Below are 21,947 nucleotides of genomic sequence, written 5' to 3' on the forward strand. Positions count from 1 at the left end.
CTTCCCAAGCCAGGGATCGAACCCAGGTCTCCTACACTGCAAGTGGATTCTTTACCATCTGAGCCACCAGGGAAACCTTCAAAAGATTTCAAAACTGAAATTCAAAAAGTATTATAGAAACTCACAGTCACATAGCTAGTAACCTGGAAGGCAAATCTAGACCTTTGTTACCAAAGCCCAAGTCATTCCACCCTATTATATTGTCTTAGTCTGGAAGGACTGATGCTAAAGCTGAAACTCCAGTACTTTGGCCACCTCACGCAAAGAGTTGACTCATTGGAAAAGACTCTGATGCTGGGAGGGATTGGGGGCAGGAGGAGAAAGGGACGACAGAGGATGAGATGGCTGGATGGCATCACTGACTCGATGGACGTGAGTCTGAGTGAACTCCGGAAGTTGGTAATGGACAGGGAGGCCTGGCGTGCTGAGATTCATGGGGTCGCAAAGAGTCAGACACGACTGAGAGACTGAACTGAACTGAACTGAACTGAGTCTATTATACTGTGTCACATCCCTTCCCTCTGTGTGTGTCAGTGATCCTGTTTCTAAGTCAGTGCTTGTTCTACAACATCAGCTGTCTCAGCTTCACTTTCTCCTCTCTCAGAAGTCCTTTTCAAAGTGTTAAGGTGTTAACAGAAGGGATCCATGAAGACTAGGGCATACCACATACATACACGTTCTACTTCATGCTCTGTCCAGCTTCTCAGAGCATGCACACATGTCCTCTGTGCTGGTGAGGGGAAACCCTCATCTGTTTCCAGGGGAGCACTTTCAAACAAACGTGTGTGTGCTCTTCACTCAAGAATGAATTTGATGCAATTAGACAATTCAGCAGAATACACAAAATGATTTCTCACTCCACTGTGATTATTCAATTTTTTAAAATTGACTGGTTATAATGTAAGCCAAGGAATAATGTTAAAGAAGGGGAACAGATCTTGATTAACCTTGGCGAAAATGGCAAATTCCATATGGCTTTGTACCACTGAAGCTTTATATCAGAGATTAATGCTTAAGAAAGGACAATACAATAGAACAATTACCACCTTATGGAAAGCCAGAAAAATGATACATACTTTAAGATGAATTAAGAAATATAAATTAATGAAAAATAATATAAAACTTAATTATACTCTGAATAATAGTAATTTTATTATTTGTATTTCAGTGGGTTAATTTGAACCACATTTACATATCTCTAAATACCATGCACCCCTCTTTGACTTCACATTTGTGACCATGCTAAATAATTAAAACCTAATTCAGTACAGTATGCCTGGAATAAATGTTTGACTATGATTCAATCACTGTGTTTGATTTTGAGGATGCTGATATGAGGAATCCATGGGTCTTGTTCGCAAGCAGGGAGCTTACAATCTTACTATAAAATAATTAAGTTCTTGTTCATTCAGTATGTATATTGAATGAGAGAGCGAGAGATGGAAGGAGAGAAACATTCTCTTAGAAACTGGGCATCAAAAAGTGAAAGTTGCTCAGTCATGTCCAACTCTTTGCCCTATGGACTGTAGCCTACCGGGCTCCTCTGTCCATGGAATCTCCAGGCAAGAATACTGGAGTGGGTTGCCATTTCCCCCTCCAGGGAATCTTCCCAACCCAGGGATTGAACCCAGGTCTCCTGCACTGCAGGCAGATTCTTTACCACCTGAGCCACCAGGGAAACCCCAAGGGAGGGAAAAGAAAGATGCCATTTCTGCTTTAATGCTATACACTATTTAGTAGGGTAGATGGATATTAATAAATAATTATTACGAAGAGGAAAGCTACGAAGGAGAGAAACATGGTGCTATGAAGTATGTAATGGGGAAACTGATCTATGATGATTAAGCTGGGATTTGATGGCAGAGTCTGGGTGAGCTAAATACAGTGAAAGGAGAGGGCTGGTGGAATAACATATATTAAAGTCCTGTGATGACCATTTGAGAAGTCATTTGAGTAAGGTCAGGAGTGACTTGAAAGAATAAGAGCGTGACAAATATGAAATTAGTCTGGTAATGTGAGCTAGACCGTCCAGAGTAGAACGCCAAGTTGGTAACACTGATCTTCATCTAGGAGCCGCAGAAGCCACTGAAGAGATTTCAACAAGAAAGTGGTGACTATGTCACTGAGCAGAACAAATAAAAGGAGCAAGCGTGTGGATAATGAACAACGAAGGAACAAATGATTGCGGCAGTAGAAGAGCAAGGTGAGGGTGGCCAGGTGTAGTGGTGTTGAAGATGGACAGCACCAGACACTTCTGAGAAACATTTAGGAGCTCGTGTCAACAAAAATACACAAAAGCATAAAAACATCTGGTCAGAATACAGGTTCATTCTTTCTAGAGTGACACAGAAGGTCTTTGCAGAAATAGCATTAGGTGTGGACTTGAACAATGAATAAAAATTTGAGAGGGGTAAGTAAGGGGAAGATATTTTATCCAAAGAAAACAGCATGATCAAATCAGTGAAAGCTTAAAATGAAGCTTCTAGAGAGTAAATACTCTTTTTGGTGATTTTCTTCCCACCACTCAGTCCTCGAGTTATGCTTGTCACATACAAGTTGTTCAATAAAAGAGTGTATTCAGAAAAGAAGTGCATCCAGAGTACTGGATTGTGGAGAGCATAGAAAAAATTTAAGGTGGACAATGACAAAGGAAACATAGCAAGATGAGTCTGAGCTTCCTCCTCTAGGCAGTAGCCAGTCAAAGACAGTTTTAAGGCACAAAAATAACTTGATGGACCTTCATTTAAAAAATATAAATAATAATAAAAAAGGACAAATTGAATACAAGGAGATTAGAAAGTTGAAGTAGAAATTACCACTAATTGAGAAGAGATAACAAATCCCCAAAATATTCTAGAGGTAGAACTGACGAGACTTGGTCACCAAAGAAATAAATTATGAGGTGAGCAGGGGAAAAAGAAGTATGAGGTCACAGATGAATGAGGTTTTTAGAGAAAATGCCTAAGTAAATGATAATCCTTTTATTTAAGGTAAAAGAATGACAGGAGAAACAGACTTACACAAATTAATAAAAGTGCAATTTCAGGCTTTATTTAGTTTTGCAATGCCAGGTATGTGTTCAGAATGAAGATACAGAATGAAACATCAACGTAAGTCGAGGGCAGAAATAAATCTTTGGAAAGTGTTAGTTGTGCTCAGTTGTGCTGAATTCTTTCAGCAAGAAGCACTTATTGTGAGGCTAATTTTTAGTTTATTTTCCATAGACAGTGCTTGAAATTCTTTGCCATAGAGTTAAATGGATGCTTTACGAGAAAACCTCCTTTATCCCCTGTGTTAGTCACTCAGTGGTATCCAACTCTCTGCAGCCCCATGGACTTGTAGCCCAGCAAGCTCCTCTGTCTATGGAATTCTCCAGGCAAGAATATTGAAGTGGGTAGCCATTCCCTTCTCCAGGGGATCTTCCAGAAGCCATCTTCAAAGAGCCTAAACTCTACAAATGGAATATGCACAAAATAAGTAAAAATGAGGAAACTCAGCAGTGCAAAAATTTACATTAATTCACAGGAGATGGGCTTCTATGGTGGCACAGAGGGTAGAGAATCTGCCTGTAATGCAGGAGATCCAGGTTCGATCCCTGGGTTGGGAAGATCCCCTGGAGAAGAGCATGGCAACCCACTCCAGTATTCTTGCCTGGAAAATTCCATGGACAGAGGAACCTGGCAGGCTACAGCCCATGGGGTCACAAAGAGTTGGATACCAAAGAGTGACTAACACAGGGGATAAAGGAGGTTTTCTCATAAAGCATCCATTTAACTCTATGGCAAAGAATTTCAAACACTCTCTATGGAAAATAAATTAAAAATTAGCCTCACAATAAGTGCTTGCTGAAAGAATTCAGTTTCTAAAAAAAGATTAAGGAAATGATTCAAACTCTTTGAGGAAAACATAGGCCGAACACTCTTTGACATAAATCACAGCAAGATCTTTTGTGACCCACCTCCTAGAGTAATGAGAATAAAAACAAAAATAAACAAATGGGACCTACTTAAACTTAAAAGCTTTTGCACAGCAAAGGAAACCATAAACAAAACAAAAAGACAGCCATCAGAATGGGAGAAAATATTTGCAAACGAGGCAACTGACAAAGGATTAACCTCCTTTGTAGCTCATGCAGCTCAATATCAAGAAAACAAACAACTCAATCAAAAAATGGGTAGAAGATCTAAATAGACATTTCTCCAAAGAAGACATACAGATGGCCAACAAACACAAGAAAAGAGGCTGAACATGACTAATTATTAGAGAAATGCAAACCAAAACTATGAGATAACACCTCACACAAGTCAGAATGGCCAACATCACAAAATCTACAGACAAATGCTAGAGAGACTGTGGAGAAAAGGCAATGTAAATTAATATAGCCACTATGGAGAACAATATGGAGGTTCCTTAAAAAACTAAAAAAGAACTACCATGTGACCAAGCAATCCCACTACTGGAAATAGACCCAGAGAAAACCATAATTTAAAAAGGCACAAGCAACCCAATGTTCATTGTAGCACTATTTACAATATCCAGGACATGGAAACAACCTGAAATATCTAGAAGCGAAAAAATCATTAGGAAGAGAAAAATCTGAGGCAAATGAAAAAGTATCATATGGCAAATTAACTGAGAATTTTATGAATAGAAATGGTTAGTATTAATTTGTGGGTTTTTATGATACACTTAATTGACGTCTGGTACATCAAAGGGGTTCAAAATAAGCCTCCCCAAAAATGTGCCCCAAAACTTTTGCATGAGGGTTATTTTGAGCTAAAGGCATTGAGACCCTACAGATTGAAGAGAAACTGTAGGAGAATCCATTTATTCTTTAATTATGTAGGAGAATTTAAATTTCCCCTTCCCCAAATAGGCTTCCCTGGTGGCTCAGGTGGAAAGAATCTGCCTGCAATGCAGGAAACCTGGGTTCAATCCCTAGGTTGGGAAGATTCCCTGGAGGAGGAAATGGCAACCCACTACAGTATTCTTGCTGGAGAATTCCATGGACAGAGGAGCCTGGCAGGCTACAGTCCATGAGGTTGCAGAGAGTAAGACATGACTGAGTGACTAACACAATTTCCCCAAATAAGAGTTACAACTAGATATAAATTTTATCTGAGTGGTCCATATATATGGCAGGGTAAACATCTAATTATCCAACATCTGCTTTTCTCTCCTTACTGCCCTATGAATAATCCATCTGTCCTTGGAAGCTCCAGGCCCTTATCCCATTCCTTATCTCAAGGTGACATATAGACTTCACTTAACCTTTCTGTCTTTGGACCCCTTATATTGTAGGCTCTCTACCCTTCCCCCGTGGATGTGAGATTACCATACATACAAAATTAAACTTTATTTTTCATGTTATTATTTCGCATGTTAACTTAATTCTTAGACCAGCCAGAAAAAACTTAGAAGGGGAGAGGAACCTTTTTTTCTCCACCCCCACAACATCAAACCTTTAATAAGTCTGCTACACCTAGAGATTCCTTGTATGAGCTATATTCAGAAAAATTTGGAGAAAGCAGTCATCTTCTGTGTCTGGACTGACACTGTCCTCACGGGTATGGATAGTACTAGAAGGATAGTGTAATAGTATATAAAATGAACTATGCCAGAAGCAGCAGGAACTCAAAGTCAGAAGCGACTAAGGAAAGTTTAAGTGCCATCCCCGCCACCCACACACATCACATCCCAAGGTCCCAGAGATGGAAAGGGACCCGTCGTACATAGGATGAAGTTCAAGCAAAATAGTAATAATAATAAATCCTAAAGAAGATGACCTCATTTGACATCTCAGTTATACCTTTTATAAAGTAAACAATGGTGGATATAATACTGATTAGAATATAAAATCTACCCGGAATTAAGATAAAACTCAGAACTCCAAAGTAGTTTTGTGCTTAGGGTGAAGATTTGGAAAAATTCACATTTAAAGGATGACTTTACCAGAATTGCACCCCCCCATCACAAAACTTTTTTCCCCCCTCAGAGAAGCTGGAAAAGAATCTTGAGAGAGAAACGACACAAAAACCAAAAAGTAAGAGTGTTTCAGATGAGATAGGAGGCCCTGGTCCACAGGGCCCAATTTGGTTAAAACATTTTTGAGAGTTATAATTAAGACCTTCAGGTTGGCAAATGGGAGGTCAATGGTGACTTGTATGAGAGCAGTTTTAGTGGAATAGCTGAGTGGGTGGTGAGTTAACTTGTAAACATAAGATTTTCTTAAGTGAGCAAGAGAATCTGGATCACTCTCTCAATAAGTTCAGCAGTGATAAAGGGAAAGAGAAAAACCGGTAGCAGCTAAGAGATAAGAACTGACGAAAGACCTTTTTCAGAATTGAGAAATCATGAATAAATTTTTAGACTAGGGAAAATAAAAGAAAAGTACTGATTAAGAATGGAAGGAATGCAGTATTTGGTGGCACAGGGTATCCAAATGTGGAGGAAATAGGACAGGAGTGCATTGGACAGGATAAATCATGGGCGGGAGAAACTCTGCTTTCCTCTGCATGGAGGAGGAGGGCATGAAGGAGGGTAGAAAGCTAAGCAGGCTGAGAAACATGGTGGGCTCTCTGTCTTCTCGGGGATTTGGACTTTAGAAAACATGATCATGCACACATGCAAGCCAGTGAGGGCTGAAGGTGCAGGGTTGAGTTCAGGCATGAAGACATAGTAAAAGTTTGTAAAATTTATGGGAAAAGGAGTAAACTGGAGAGAAGCAAAAGATTAGTATTTTGTGGATGCATTAAACGCAACCAAATGTCTTTAAAGTAGCTAATTATGTTATATGAATTTTACTTCAATTTATAAAAAAATAGTGAGCGAAAGTGAGACCCTAAAAAGTTAAGCAGTCAAGGTTAGCATGAAACAATGGGAAGAGAAGTGGGATACTCTAAGACCATGAGGAGTTCTATTTTGACTTTGCTGACCTGACACAAAATTCACTGAAATACGAATTTATCCTCAAAGGTAGAAAGAGAAAATAAAAGCAATATCAAATGGCACCCCACTCCAGTACTCTTGCCTGGAAAATCCCATGGACGGAGGAGCCTGGTGGGCTGCAGTCCATGGGGTCACTAGGAATCAGACATGACTGAGCGACTTCACTTTTACTTTTCACTTTCATGCATTGGAGAAAGAAATGGCAACCCACTTCAGTGTTCTTGCCTGGAGAATCCCAGGGACGGGGGAGCCTGGTGGGCTGCCGTCTATGGGGTCGCACAGAGTCAGACACGACTGAGGCGACTTAGCAGAAGCAAAAACAGAAAATATAGAGAAGGAAAAAAATGTACTTAGATATTGGGCACTTAAGTCAGGAAGGAGAAAAACAAGTCTGTTAAATGTAAATAATTGGAGGGATTGTGTGTGTGTGTGTGTGTGTGTGAGACTCAGTAGAATTCATTTGAATTATTCACTGGGATGTTAAAGTAATGATGAAACACTCCTATGTAAGAGTATTTGAAAAATAATGACATGTCCATGTTGATATAAAAGTTGAGGATTTCCTTTGAGACAGTTCCGGCAAGATTTGTGGATATGGCTGTTCAGCAGTAACACGAGTCATGTGTTTTGCCTGGGACATGAAATTCCAAGAATGAGGAGAAAAACAGAGTGCATCTTTGCATGTCAACATCTTCCTTAAATTGGTAATATCTCTTTAGAGTGCAATGACTTTTACCCTAAATCATCTTGTTCGTATTTGCGTAAGGACGGCTCATTCTTGCTTCCTTATGGGCAGAACACAAACACAGCAGTCTTCATTGTTTCCCTTCACCTTCTGCAGATGTTCTGCTATAAACACGCAGCTCCAAAAACTTCAAGATGCTCTCTCTTCTAGACAAGATGATGGTGAAGCATAGTATAGCTCATCTCAGCATGCTAAAAAAGGACTTACTAAAACTCACACACCTCATTCTTATTTATCTTATTTCTTGTTCTCCCTATAATCTTCACTGGTGAGCCTAGCTTCACTTCATGAGCCTAGCTTTTTTCAAGTATCCATGGGGTCATTGGTATTTTAGAAGGTAAGGAGGTTGTCTGGAAGCAGCCGTGGATTCAAAAAGATTAGTGTTTTCCCTATACATAAATGTTTACAACCTGCTTGGAAAGGAAGTAAAACAAATATATATAAGCAATAAACTTTATTTATTCAAAAAAATGTAATGCTTGCCAAATGCCAGGCACTAGGGTACGAGAAGGCAATGGCAACCCACTCTAGTACTCTTGCCTGGAAAATCCCATGGATGAAGGAGCCTGGTAGGCTGCAGTCCATGGGGTCGCTAAGAGTCGGACACGACTGGGCGACTTCACTTTCACTTTTCACTTTCATGCATTGGAGGAGGAAATGGCAACCCACTCCAGTGTTCTTGCCTGGAGAATCCCAGGGGCAGTGGGGCCTGGTGGGCTGCCATCTATGGGGTCACACAGAGTCGGACATGACTAAAGCGACGTAGCAGCAGCAGCAGCAGGGTACAAGTAATGTCCCTCCTTCCATAAAAATTATAGTCCATGGAAAGACACATTGTAACTAAACAGTATACATGGAAGTATATACAAAATGTAGTTAAGTGCTACAAGGGAGAATAGATGGATTGATTTGTGAAAGTTTGAATAAAGATGGGGAGGGCTCTCATAGTAGAAAGAAAAACATAATAAGCAAAAGCAAAACAAAGACAAATGATTAAATGGCACCCGTGAAGGGCTAGGAAATAAATGACATGATGAGGTAGAGATGATGGCTGAAGACAGCAGAGGGGCAAAGATTATAGAGGACCTGGGAATTTGAACATAAAGCTGGACAGGGACGTTATCTGTTTTAAAATGAGATTAACAATAAGACTAGCTCTTTCGTTCTATAATAGGGATTTACTCTTCTTCCTACAACAGGAGAATTTTGCAGGTAAGGAAGAGGCCTGCACCCAGGGAAAAAAAACCTGAGGACATGTAGCAATCTGTCACACTTGTCCCTCATTCCCATGGGTTTTGTCGGTGTGCATGTACTCGTTCATGTTCGACTCTTTGCAACCTCATGGACTGTAGCCTACCAGGCTCCCCTGTCCATGAAATTTTCCAGGCAAGAGTACTGGAGTGGGTTGCCATTTCCTTCTCCAGGGGATCTTCCTGATGCAGGGATTTAACCCCCATCCCTGCATCTCCTGAATTGGCAGGCAGATTCTTTACCAGCTGAGCCATGGGGGAAAGCCCACCATGGGTTTTACTTAATTGAAAACGAGTGGAGAGAAAGTGGATGAATGCAAAGTGCTACTTTACAATCCAAGTTATTAAGAATAAAAATGAAAAGCATTTAATCATATTATTAAATTTGGTCAACTCATAATAAGTATTTTGTGCTTCTTTTCTCAGCCCTGGGGTATACTGTATATGTGGTATATTTTATCAAGAAGGTAATAGAGTTAAATATTTCTTAAATTTGAAGTATTACTGAGTAGTTTCATGAACACATAGTGATGGACAGTCTCTAGAATAATATTGAAATATATGTTTTTTTCCTGACAGCCTCATGTGGTCATGTGAGTCCACTTTTCTAGATCTAATAGCCTAATGTTTTCCAGTTTCCAGTCAAATATGTAGGTAATAACAAAGTATATTTAAAAGCTGCTATCAGAAACACAGCTGTATTAATTAAACTGATTTATTCTCTTATTTAAGTTATGTAGATCTGTCATTCTGTCCACACAAAGAGGCCTTATATTTGTTTTTAATAAAAGGGATTTTAAAAATTAAAAGGCAGAAGAAAAAAGCATTGAATAATAGCTATCTATATAATTGACTAATCATAGAAAATAATTTTTGTTTGAATAAATCTATGGTTTACTAATGAGGGCTAGCATGAATATGAAATTCTACAGTCTTCTTTTTACTTTATAAACCACACAATCAACTATCAGAAAATTATATAGAAAAAGCACAATATATCAATGCTTTAAAGTAATTCCTGCAGGAAGCAACAAAGACATTTTAATGCTTTCAGAGGAAACACATCTAAATGAATTATGCTAGTTAATTATTTTCCTACATTCCTTACCTTCCCCCTCACATAATTTACAACAGAGTCAGAATCTATTTCTTTTATTAAATGAACGTTAACATGAGTGCTTAGTGGATCAGCAAGAATTCTCACACTTTTGGTGGATTAGCATTTCTATTCTTGCATCATAATGAATTAGAATGTATGTTCTAGAGGTGCTGGTAAAAATTGTGATGGTGCAAACATGTAGCATAAATATATCTTTCAAAGCTTTCAGATTCTGCCCTTTTTCTAAACTTGGTACTGTCAAACAAAGGGACAGATTTGAGCCATTTTCGATCAAGTGGAAGGTATAATCTCCCTTCTTCAGCACAAAAATGGAACCAGGAAGAACAAAACAGCCTATTACCATTTTCAAGACAGATCTGAGACAAAATTGGGATGTAACAATGAATCAAGTTGGATCTGCAAGGATCACTCCTTTCAAGCCAGTTTGTGGACTTCCACATGACAAGTTTCTAGTCCTGTAAGACCATCAACAATTGCAATGCCAAGGTTTTAATAAATTCTATGAATTCAGCCTAATTTCTTCTAATAATAACAACAATAAAAAAATGTGGTTTTAGAAAAGGCAGAGGAACAAGAGATCAAATTGCCAACATCCGCTGGATCATCAAAAAAGCAAGAGAGTTCCAGAAAAACATCTATTTCTGCTTTATTGACTATGCCAAAGCCTTTGACTGTGTGGATCATAACAAACTCTGGAAAATTCTGAAAGAGATGGGAATACCAGAGCACCTGACCTGCCTCTTGAGAAACCTGTATGCAGGTCCAGAGGCAACAGTTAGAACTGGACAGTGAACAACACACTGGTTCCAAATAGGAAAAGGAGTATGTCAAGGCTGTATATTGTCACCCTGCTTATTTAACTTACATGCAGAGTACATCATGAGAAATGCTGGGCTGGAAGAAGCACAAGCTGGAATCAAGATTGCCGGGAGAAATATCAATAACCTCAGATATGCAGATGACACCACCCTTATGGCTGAAAGTGAAGAAGAACTAAAGAACCTCTTGATGAAAGTGAAAGAGGAGAGTGAAAAAGCTGGCTTAACTCAACATTCGGAAAACTAAGATCATGGCATATGGTCCCACCACTTCATGGCAAATAGATGGGGAAACAGTGAAAACAGTGGCTGACTTGACTTTACTTTACTGGGCTTCAAAATCACTGCAGATGGTGACTGCAGCCATGAAATTAAAAGATGTTTACTCCTTGGAAGGAAAGTTATGACCAACCTAGACAGCATATTAATAAGCAGAGACATTACTTTGCCAACAAAGGTCCGTCTAGTCAAGGCTATGGTTTTTCCAATGGTCATGTATGGATGTGAGAGTTGGACTGTGAAGAAAGCTGAGTGCCAAAGAATTGATGCTTTTGAACTGTGGGGTTGGAGAAGACTCTTGAGAGTCCCTTGAAGGGAGATCCAACCAGTCCCTCCTAAAGGAGATCAGTCTTGGGTGTTCATTGGAAGGACTGATGTTGAAGCTGAAACTCCAATACTTTGGCCACCTCATGCGAAGAGCTGACTCATTTGAAAAGACCCTGATGCTGAGGAAGATTGAGGGCAAGAGGAGAAGGGGATGACAGAAGGATGAGATGGTTGGATAGCAACACCAACTCAATGGACATGGGTTTGGGTAGACTCTGGGAGTTGGTGATGGACAGGGAGGCCTGGTGTGCTGCAGTCCATGGGGTTGCAAAGAGTTGGACATGACTGAGTGACTGAACTGAACTGATATATCACTTACTATGGGCAATTTAATGTTCACAGCAACTCAATAAGCTAGGCTTTATTATTATCCCATTGTACAGATAAGGAAACAGACACAGAAACACTAAGTGACTTGCCCAGGTTCACACAGCTAGTTAGTGATGGAACTGGCATTTAAACCAAAGAGTATGACTCCAGGATTCATACTCATAATATTGTATTCCCTCATCTTCTCTGTTCTCTCAAATTTTAGCACCAATTTAATATGAATTTTGTACATGTAATAAATGTAATGAGATGATTGGTGCTCCCTTCCCTCAAAAAAAGATATGGCCACATCTTAATCCCCTAAACCTATGGGTGTTACTTTACTTGGCAAAAAAAGGTCTTTGCAGATGTGATGAAATTAAATATCTTGAGATGAGGCAATTTTACCCCAATGGGCCCTAAATTTAATGGCAAACATCCTTGAAAGAGACTGATGCACAGAGGATAAGATACACATTGAGAACAAAGCAATATGAAGAGGAAGACAGGTTGCAGTGATGTGTTCACAGCCAAAAAAGCCAAGGAATTCTGACACCACCAGAAGTTGGAAGAGATAAGGAGTAGATTCTCTTCTAGAGCCCCCAGAGGAAGCACAGCCCTGCGAGATTTCCGACTTCTGGCCTCTAGAACTGAGAGAATGCATTTCTGTCCTTTCAAGTCAGCAAGTTTGTGGTAATTTGTTACAGCAGCCTCCAGAAATGAATATGGTATATAATGAGTTGGGTTTGGAGGACTACACTGAAAACACATTTTGGGAAACTTAAGGGTGATGTGCTGGAGCCAGCTTAGACAGGATGGCAAGAATTAGTTTTTGAATATTGAAGAATATTGCAAACTGGTGGTTAAATGGCTACCAGTCAGGGGTCCCCTCACCCAACAAAGTCATTTTGCCATTTCAGCACTGTCTCTACTTTAAGCAGTCTTGGGGAGCTAAGGTGGTTCACTCTTAGCCCAGGTCTCCAGGTTCTTTGGGTTTCCCTGGTGTCTCAGGTGGTAAAGAATCCATCTACAATGTGGGAGACCTGGGTTCAATCCCTGGGATGGTAAGATCCCCTAGAGGAGGGCATGGCAACCCACTCTAGTATTCTTGCCTGGAGATTCCCCATGGATAGAGGAGCCTGGTGGGCTTTAGTCCATGGGGTTGCAAAGAGTCAGACACAACTCAGCGACTAAACACAGCACCAGGCTCTTCAGCTCTCATTCACTGCAGCTAGTAGCCTCTAGACTCTAGCCATAGGACATGTCTTCCTTTCATTAGAAAAGGCACCTTGTACCCTATAGCAGTTTAATTGTTATTGGTAGTGGAAAATCCCATGGATGGAGGAGCCTGGAAGGCTGCAGTCCATGGGGTCGCTGAGGGTCGGACACGACTGAGCGACTTCACTTTCACTTTTCACTTTCATGCATTGGAGAAGGAAATGGCAACCCACTCCAGTGTTCTTGCCTGGAGAATCCCAGGGACGGGGGAGCCTGGTGGGCTGCCGACTATGGGGTCACATAGAGTCGGACACGACTGAAGTGACTTAGCAATAGCAATAGGTACAGGAAGAGGTATGGATAAAGCAAGGCAGGAATATAAACAGCTGCTAAAATGAGGAAAGGATTTTTATAACAATATTAGTAGACCTATTCTAAAAACTAGTTAAGCAGGGCATATTCAAACCCCCATACACACCATTTCTCTCCACCCAGCTCATACACTTACTCTTCCTCTAACATCAGTTTTATATTTTTATAGAATAATTACTGAGGTCAGATATTCTCAAGCCAAAAGACATTTTAAGTCAAAACTTGGGGGCTATGGTGACAGCATAAAACCTATAAACATGACTCTACTGCCTGAATGTCTATTGATTTACCCTATACTTTCTCCTTCCAAATCAAAACTTTTACGAAAGCTACAGAACTGTTATGAATTGAACTGTCCTCTCCCCAAATTCCTGTGTTTCTATTATCTCAGAATCTGCCCTTATTTGGAGGCAGGATCTTTACAGAAGTAATTAAGTTAAAACAGGGTCATTAGAGTGAGGCCTGACCCAGTATGACTGTTGTCCTTAGAAGACAGGAAAATTTGGAGGCAGATGTGTAAGAAGGGAAACAAGAAGATACAGAAGAGAGATGGTTGTCTACAAGCCAGAGAGAGAGGCCTGGAGCAGCTCGTCTCCTCCTTGCCCTTAGCAGGAACCAAACCAGCCAACACTGCCATCTGGCTTGTTACCATCCACGCCAGGCTGTTGAAGGCACCCGGGGCAGGTGTACAGTGCCCCCTCAATGCAGTGCCTGGAGAGCTTCTTTCATTCCTTATGTTCCCAGCTGGCACTTTCTTTGGCATTGGTTTGATTGCTCTAACTCAGAGGCAGAATTCACCAACAGAGGTTTGCAGAGTTAGACCTTGTAGGGTATCAGTGTCCACCATGTTCTCTGGTTTGGGGCATTCTCATGTGGGAGAATGCCTGATTGTCATTATCAAAGGGACTGTCCTTCCTGATTGTTTGCCGTTGGTAACCATTGATGGCACTGGAGGCGGGGTGCAGAAGACGTCTGAGGGTGACCATGTATTAGACTACACTCAGCTTTAGTGTCCACAGAATCATCACCTTTTGTTTATTTCTGGTGGGGGCCAGCATATAGTGAGTGTAACAGGAGGCCTCCGATTGCCTCCGGTGGCCCTCACCTGGAGGCAGTCTTGGTCTGTATCATAATATGCTCAGACTATGGGTGACACCCACCCCTAACAGGACTGTAGCCCTGAGGCCGCTACTGGAGCAGGCCAGAGCAACGGGATGCTAGGGGCAGGTGAGACAGGTCTGAACTATTCAGATTTTAAGACTTTCCGTAGGCTGACCAACACAGTGTTGGGTTATCAGTCTTTCTGTTCAGTTGGGGACCTGGAGCAATGAAGTCAAACCACATTTGCTTCTGGGTTACTTTTACCAGACTATTCATAGCTGATTAGGGCAGACTATTGGCTCTCTTAGTTCCCTCTGTCTCAGGATTTTCCTCTAGCCTGTGCCCATTCTTGAAATTTTTGTTTCCCCAGATCAGCAATGGGCTGCCCAACATCCTAAATGTCCTGCCCCACACCTGGACTCAGTATGGATATCTGCACCCCATACCAGGTGCTGGGGGTGGACTGGTGTATCTCAGCTTCCACCCCTGAAGCGAATGTGGCCTGACCAAGGCCTGCAAAGACAGGGACGTAGATGGTCTGCCTATCTCCTTCCCAACTCCCTAAGAATTTGTTGTGTCTCCTCTATATATTTTCAGGGCTTCCCAGGTGGTGCTAGTGATAAAGAACCTGCAGAAGACATAAGAGACCTGCATTCAGTCTCTGGGTTGGGAAGATCCCCTGGAGGAGGGCATGGCAACCCACTCTGGCATTCTTTCCTGGAGAATCCCATGGACAGGGGAGACTGGCAGGCTACAGTCCATAGGGTCACAAAGAGTCGGACACAACTGAAGTGACTTAGAAGGAAGGCACACTATATATTTTCAGGACTCCACATGACCAGGAGTTCCCTCTCATTAACCAAGCCTCTCTGCAGGATAGAATAATCCAACTGTAAGGGAATGAGTCCCTGACTGCCCTCCCCACAGCACCATGCAGGTGCTGCTGGAGGGCAGAGTGTGTTTGGTGATGATGTTCATTTTCTCTGCCTCCTGCTGGGTCAAAGAAATGCCATCACCCTCTGTATCCCGCAGCCACGCCAACCAGCCTGGATGCTTTCCCTGGCCTTTTGCTGGAACTTGGCAGCTGTATCAATAACCTCAGAGAGAAAATATTTTCTGATCATGAATGTTTCTTGAGTTAGAAGCTGCCCCACTGGCTTGGGTCCCTATTGCTGTGTTTTTCCTTTCTTTTATATCAGGGGTCAGACAGGGCATTGGAGATTTCTTCCATCTCACTATTACCACAGCACCCCCCTCTGCACTCTCCTAACTTTCCCAGGGATTCAGCCTCTTAGGGTCCTAATCGGGCTTTGTCACAAGGAAAGACCTTGACTCATGGCAGTTTGCATCCTCCAAGCTTTGCAAAACACACACTAAGGTTTCCACCTTCATATCCTGTTGTTCCACCTTGTCTGCCAGTGCAAAGTAAGCAGGGCAGTGGACACCCACACGTCCTTCTCTAACCTCAGCTCTTCCAATTTTCTAACTTGAGCTTCAGCCTGTAGTTGGGCGTCGGTATCCAGTGACTTGCCCGCAGTAGAGACCAGCCCACTGTGGCAGCCATTCGTTTGCTTTCTCTGCCACAGTACACTCTGCACAGTTCCTCAAACAAGCGCATTAGACCAGCTGGTGTTTTCAAGGACATCTGTCCACAAGTATCCTACCTAAGACCACTCCCACTCTCCCATATGGAGGTCAACGGCTAATCCAGAATTTCCTCCAAAGAAGCTCTTTCCCAGCACTCAGTTCTTGGGTCTCCTGGCTAGCTTGCCAACTGTTAGCTAGAAACTTCCTTGGGAGAGAGTAACCCAGGTGAAATCTGAAACTGGCCCCATATGTGGAGGGCAGGGAGAAACCAAAGAAATTGGCAGGCTACTCTCAATTGGCAGATGGGAGGTTTAATGAGCTGTCTTGGGCAGCTGCAAGACAAGTGGATTTCTGCACCCACCTGCCAGAATCTTAAAAGTTTTGGAAGAGGCCCCAACTGGGTTCAATCACACCTACCATCCAAATAGTCTCAACAGCACATTGGTCTCTCAAGGCTGCATTCTTGAAAATGGCTCCCACTGTGGGAACAGTGGAGAGTGTATATTTTAAGCACATGGGATGCGGGGAGGAAACTTCAATTGCCCAGGTCCAACTCTCAGATCAAACGGGGGTCACGTCATCTTGATTACCTCATCCACCAATATGTCACCATGTATTGTATTTATAACAAAAGCATCTGTAGAAAGCATAGAGTTTTGTTTATTTTTCCCTAATTTTAGAATATTTGTGCTCAGTAGAGATTAACTAAAATAATTTAGTTTCCAATTGCAGCTTTGTCAATGGCAGACTTGAGATAACTGTTCATATCTACATGTCAAAATTTTTGAAATCTGATTGTTGGGTTCCATTAAGTTTTTTTTTAAATGACAGTTTTGACATAAATGTAGTCCAGTTCATCTAGAAATCCATGTAGTTATATCCATGCAAGAGTACTTGTTTATATTCCAAACTTCTGATATAACCAAATTGAACAATAAAATCAGAAAATGTGATAATTTGCAAAAGAACTACGTAAGTTTTACCAAAACTCTCTAAACTCATATAAATTCAAGAGAAAATTGGATGTTTCAATCCAAAAGGGGTTGTTTTTAAAACATTTTTAAGAGCCATAACAAGCACAGCATGAAACTTGTAGAAGAGTTTGCCTCAGCAGACCCACTGCCAAAGCAATATTTTCCTAATAATGGAAGAAGATTTAGAAAAAGAGTTATCTGCCAGTGTGTGTTTTCTGCCAAAAATGTGGTTTGTTTTAGAACCATACAAATTTTCAGGCTTTTATTTTCTGTATGAAAAGTACACTTAAAGTGAGTTCTTTTATACTTCCATTATTTTTCAAAAGGTATAAAAAGTATATTACATATTAGAATAAGTTACTTTTCCTATAGTAGAAGAGGGACTTTTTTGGTATGTTGTTAATAAAATCTTTTTTATCAAAAACATGGCAAAATAAGTCACATTTTAAAAATGGGTTGTACAATATAGCTTTTACTAAATGACTAAAATAAGAACACTCCTGAGAAATAGCAGGTGATTTTATTTCCTGGTGGGTATGTACAAGGGGTTACCAGGACCTCTTCTTTGAGGTGGCCTCGACTCTCATGCCCATCCCATCCACTGCGCTTCCTGGGAGATGCATATCTCTGTGAGGCACCTTAGAATCACCTACAGAGTCAAAACTCTCTGTTGCCCAGATAGCACACCAAACCAGTTAAATGAGAATCCTAACCTGGAGGCTGGAGGGTGGAGCAGGGCTGGAAGAGAGGACATGAGTGGTCAGTGTGGTTAAAGGTCCACAGGTAGACACAAGAATGGACTTGTGGACACTGCCAGGGAAGGAGAGGGTGGGATGAATTGAGAGTAGCCTTGACAGATACACACTACCATGAGCAAAAGAAATAGCTAGTGAGAAGCCGCTGTAAAGCACAGGGAGCTCAGTTCGGTGCTCCGTGATTACCTAAAGGGGTGGGATCAGGGGGTGGGGTGGGAGGGAGGGAAGTTCAAGAGGGAGAGGATATACATATACTTACAGCTGAGTCACACTGCTGTATAGCAGAAACTAACAGAACATTGTAAAGCAATTATACTCCAATTAAATATTTTTTAAAATAAAATAAAGGTTCACAGGTGATTTTACTATGCAGCCAGCTTGAGAATCACTAGCTTAATGTTCGGAGCAGGCAATGGCACCCCACTCCTGTACTCTTGCTGGAAAATCCCATGGACGGAGGAGCCTGGTAGGCTGCAGTCCTTGGGGTCGCTAAGAGTCAACACGACTGAGCGACTTCACTTTCACTTTTCACTTTCATGCATTGGAGAAGGAAATGGCAGCCCACTCCAGTGTTCTTGCCTGGAGAATCCCAGGGACGGGGGAGCCTGGTGGGCTGCCGTCTATGGGGTCGCACAGAGTCAGACACGACTAAAGTGACTTAGCAGCAGCAACAGTTTAATGTAAGCCCACTTTGCCTTCACACCGTTGTTGACTGTATATTTAGCACTTAACCCAGGCTTTCTCTGTGCTTGGCTCATCTTCCTTTGTGTTACCCAATTATTTTTCTCTAAATTTACCTGGTCTTTTCTCTTTTTTTTTTTTTTTCCTTCTTTCCTTTTGTTCTCCCTAACCTTTTCTTCTTTCACCTTTTCTTTTAAATTTCTTCATCATCTCTCTTTTTAATCTCTCTGTAGATCTCAACTTATCATTACCTACTTTGATCTGTGTTTACAGGGAAGAAGATATTTCTTTTTGTATTTTTCCCTATCTACCTTATCCTCTTCACCCACTATCTTTTTGTACTCTTTGCTTCATCTCTTTCCTCTCCTTTATTTTTTATCTTGTATCTTATCAAATGTTTCACCGAATCTCTGCTTTCGTTTCCTTTGTATCTTCTCTCATTTTCTTTGTTGTCTTGTTCTCCCCTACTTGTTTTGTTCACATACACACCCCTGTTCCTCTCTATCCTTTTCTCCTGTTCCTATTTTTCTCATTTTTGTTTTTGCTTTATATCTGTGTGCACATGCTTGCATGCATGTGTGTGAGTGTGTGTGTGTTTAAGTGTGTATGTACACATTCACATGCACATGGGAGAAATAAGAATGGGGAAGAAGGTGCATGAGGTTACAGTGGTACTCAGAGGCTGGACTTACGGCTTGTTACTCTGGTTATCCATGGGAATCCTGATTTAGTTGCCAGGGATGGGGCCAGGGAATCTAATAAACATTTTTGGGTTTGAGATCCACTGGTTTAAAGATGAAAGTCCTTGAAAGCTTAGGATTAAATATATGTACTTCTAGCAATGATTGACAGGAAAAATCTTTTGGGTGTTGAGGATGATAGTGAAACAAGATCTCTGTCAGACATCATGTGAAAACATTGCAGGGAATAGGACTTGGAGGCAGAGAAACTAATGAAAAGTTCTATCTTACTGGGCCTAATTCAAAATAGCACCTCACTAGTTTTCCATTTCAAATCCATTTCTGCCTCCTCATAAGCCCCTGCAAATGTTTATTTCTCTGGTGCAGCTCTTACCAATCTTGGGCTCATATTTGAATTACTTCTCCATTTGTCTGGTATCCCCTAAACTGTAAATATATTGACAACAGGAGTAGGGCACTTTCTCCACTTTTTCCTAGGACAGTATCCAGCCTAGAGTTCTAATTACCGTAATTCCTTGGTATCTGAGGAAGACCTGTTCCAAAAGCTCCCTACAGATATCAAAATCCACGGATGCTCAAGTCCCTTATATAAAGTAACATCGTATTTGCTCACATCCTCCCGTATACTTTAAATAACTTCCAGACTACTTATATTTAGATTAGTGCAAAAGTAGTTACGGTTTTACATTTTTTAACTTTACCATTTATACTTTTACCATTTATATGTTATATATCATTTTAATGTGCATTTCTCGCTTTATATTCTTTTTGCTATGACGTGTTATTTGCTGTTTATATATATTTTAGACTATAGAAATTATGTTAGACAAAAAGCAAATTCAAGTGATTTTTTGTTCAAGTTCAAAATGTGTCATAAAGCAGCAGAGATAACTTGCAACATCAGCAATGCATTTAGCCCAGGAGCTGCTAATGAACATACGGTGCAGTGGTGGTTCCAGATGTTTCCCAAAGGAGATGAGAACCTTGAAGATGAGGAGTGCAGTGGCCAGCCATCAGAAGTTGACAATGACCAACTGAGAGTAATCATTGAAGCCAATCCCCTTAAAACTACACAAGAAGTTGCTGAAGAATTCAACATTGAACATTCTACGGTCCTTTGCCATCTGAAGAAATTGGAAAGGTGGAAAAGCTCGATAAGTGGATGCCTCATGAACGTCCACAAATCAAAAAAATTGTCATTTTGAAGGGTCGTCTTCTCTTTCTGTACGCAACAACAAACCATTTTTTGTGAAAAGGAAAGTGGATTTTATATGACAATTGGTGATGACCAGCTCAGTGGCTGGACAAAGAAAAAGCTCCAAAGCACTTCCCAAAGCCAAACTTGCACCAAAAAAAAGTCATGATCTGTGTTGGTGGTATGCTGCCCGTCTGATCCACTACAACTTTCTGAATCCCAGAGAAATCATTACATCTGACAAGTATGCTCGGCAAATTGACGAGGTGTACAGAAAACTGTAACGTCTGCAGCCTGTGTTGGTTAACAGAAAGGGCCCAATGCTTCTCCATGACAATGCCCGACTGCATGTTGCACAATCAATGCTTCAGAAGTTGAACGAATTTTGCCCAACTGCCATATTCACCCGACCTCTCACCAAATGACAACCTCTCACTTCTTCAAGCATCTCAACAACTTCTTGCAGGGAAAAGGCTTCCACAACCAGCAGGAGGCAGAAAATGCTTTCCAAGAGTTCATCAAATCCGAAGCATGGATTTTTACGCTACAGGAATAAACAAACTTATTTCTCTTTGGCAAACATGTGTTGATTGAAATGGTTCCTATTTTGACTAATAAAGATGTGTGTGAGCCTAGTTATAATGATTGAAAATTCACAGTCTGAAACCGCAGTTACTTTTATACCAACCTAATAGTACCTGATACAATATAAATACTATGTAAATAGTTACCCAGTGTGTGGCAAATTCAAGTTTTGCTTTTGGGAGCTTTCTGGAATAAGTTTTTTTCCCAAATATTTTCCATCCATGGCTGATTGAATCTGCCTATGCAGAACCTACAGAGGGTCCACTGTAGGTCAGTTTTCAGAGTCATCATCAGCATTTGTTTAGCTGAATTAAATAACATACATTTGTCTTAAAACCGTTAAGCTGATATTATTACCAAGACTCTACTGACACAGCAGGTTATATGTACAGTTAGAGACAAAATTTTTCCACTTCAACAATATAACATTCACTATATAACAATATAATATTTCTCTACCTAGTTATTTACTAACATATATTATGATGGGATAACTAGTTAAGAATATCGGTGAAATACAAACTTTTGAATTTGGCTGTAGACTCTTGAGTCAGACATCCTGGGTTTGAATCTCAGCTTGCCAACCTGCTACATATATAAAGAAGTCTGAGACTGCCTGTTTTTCAGAACAGCCAGCTCTTAATTTCTTTGGCTATCTTATACATGCCAAGTTGGCTCAGGAAGATCCTCTCACCTCTGAAGGCTCCAGCCTCAGCTCCAGTGTCCAAAATGCTTTGTTTAAAGTTTTATACTCATTGCATTTTATTTATTTTATATTTATTGTTTATATTTAAATAAGTAAGGTGTTTATTTTTGTGAACCACAGATAATAATGTTAGATACTTCCTACATCAGCTCTATCCCCATCTTCCTTTTCTTCAAATCAGTTTAGAGAAATAATCAGTTAAACAAGTGGTTCTCCCACCTAGAGACAAGTTACAGAATGAGACTTCAGACTCCACCATTTAAAACTTGATCAAGA

General features: G+C 40.8%; 1 long non-coding RNA gene across 1 annotated transcript in view; it reads left to right on the forward strand.

Annotated features, from left to right (window-relative positions):
* The window catches only part of LOC129644782 (uncharacterized), a 34,971-nt gene extending 14,066 nt beyond the window's left edge, over positions 1-20,905 (forward strand). Inside the window, exons 2-3 of the long non-coding RNA XR_008710987.1 lie at positions 2,071-2,203; positions 20,046-20,905. This is a non-coding gene — a long non-coding RNA (uncharacterized LOC129644782). The remainder of the gene's footprint in view (positions 1-2,070; positions 2,204-20,045) is intronic.
* Positions 20,906-21,947: the final 1,042 nt, after the last annotated feature.

This window comes from Bubalus kerabau, chromosome 2 (genome assembly GCF_029407905.1).
Source record: "Bubalus kerabau isolate K-KA32 ecotype Philippines breed swamp buffalo chromosome 2, PCC_UOA_SB_1v2, whole genome shotgun sequence".
NCBI classification, from domain to species: domain Eukaryota; kingdom Metazoa; phylum Chordata; class Mammalia; order Artiodactyla; family Bovidae; genus Bubalus; species Bubalus kerabau.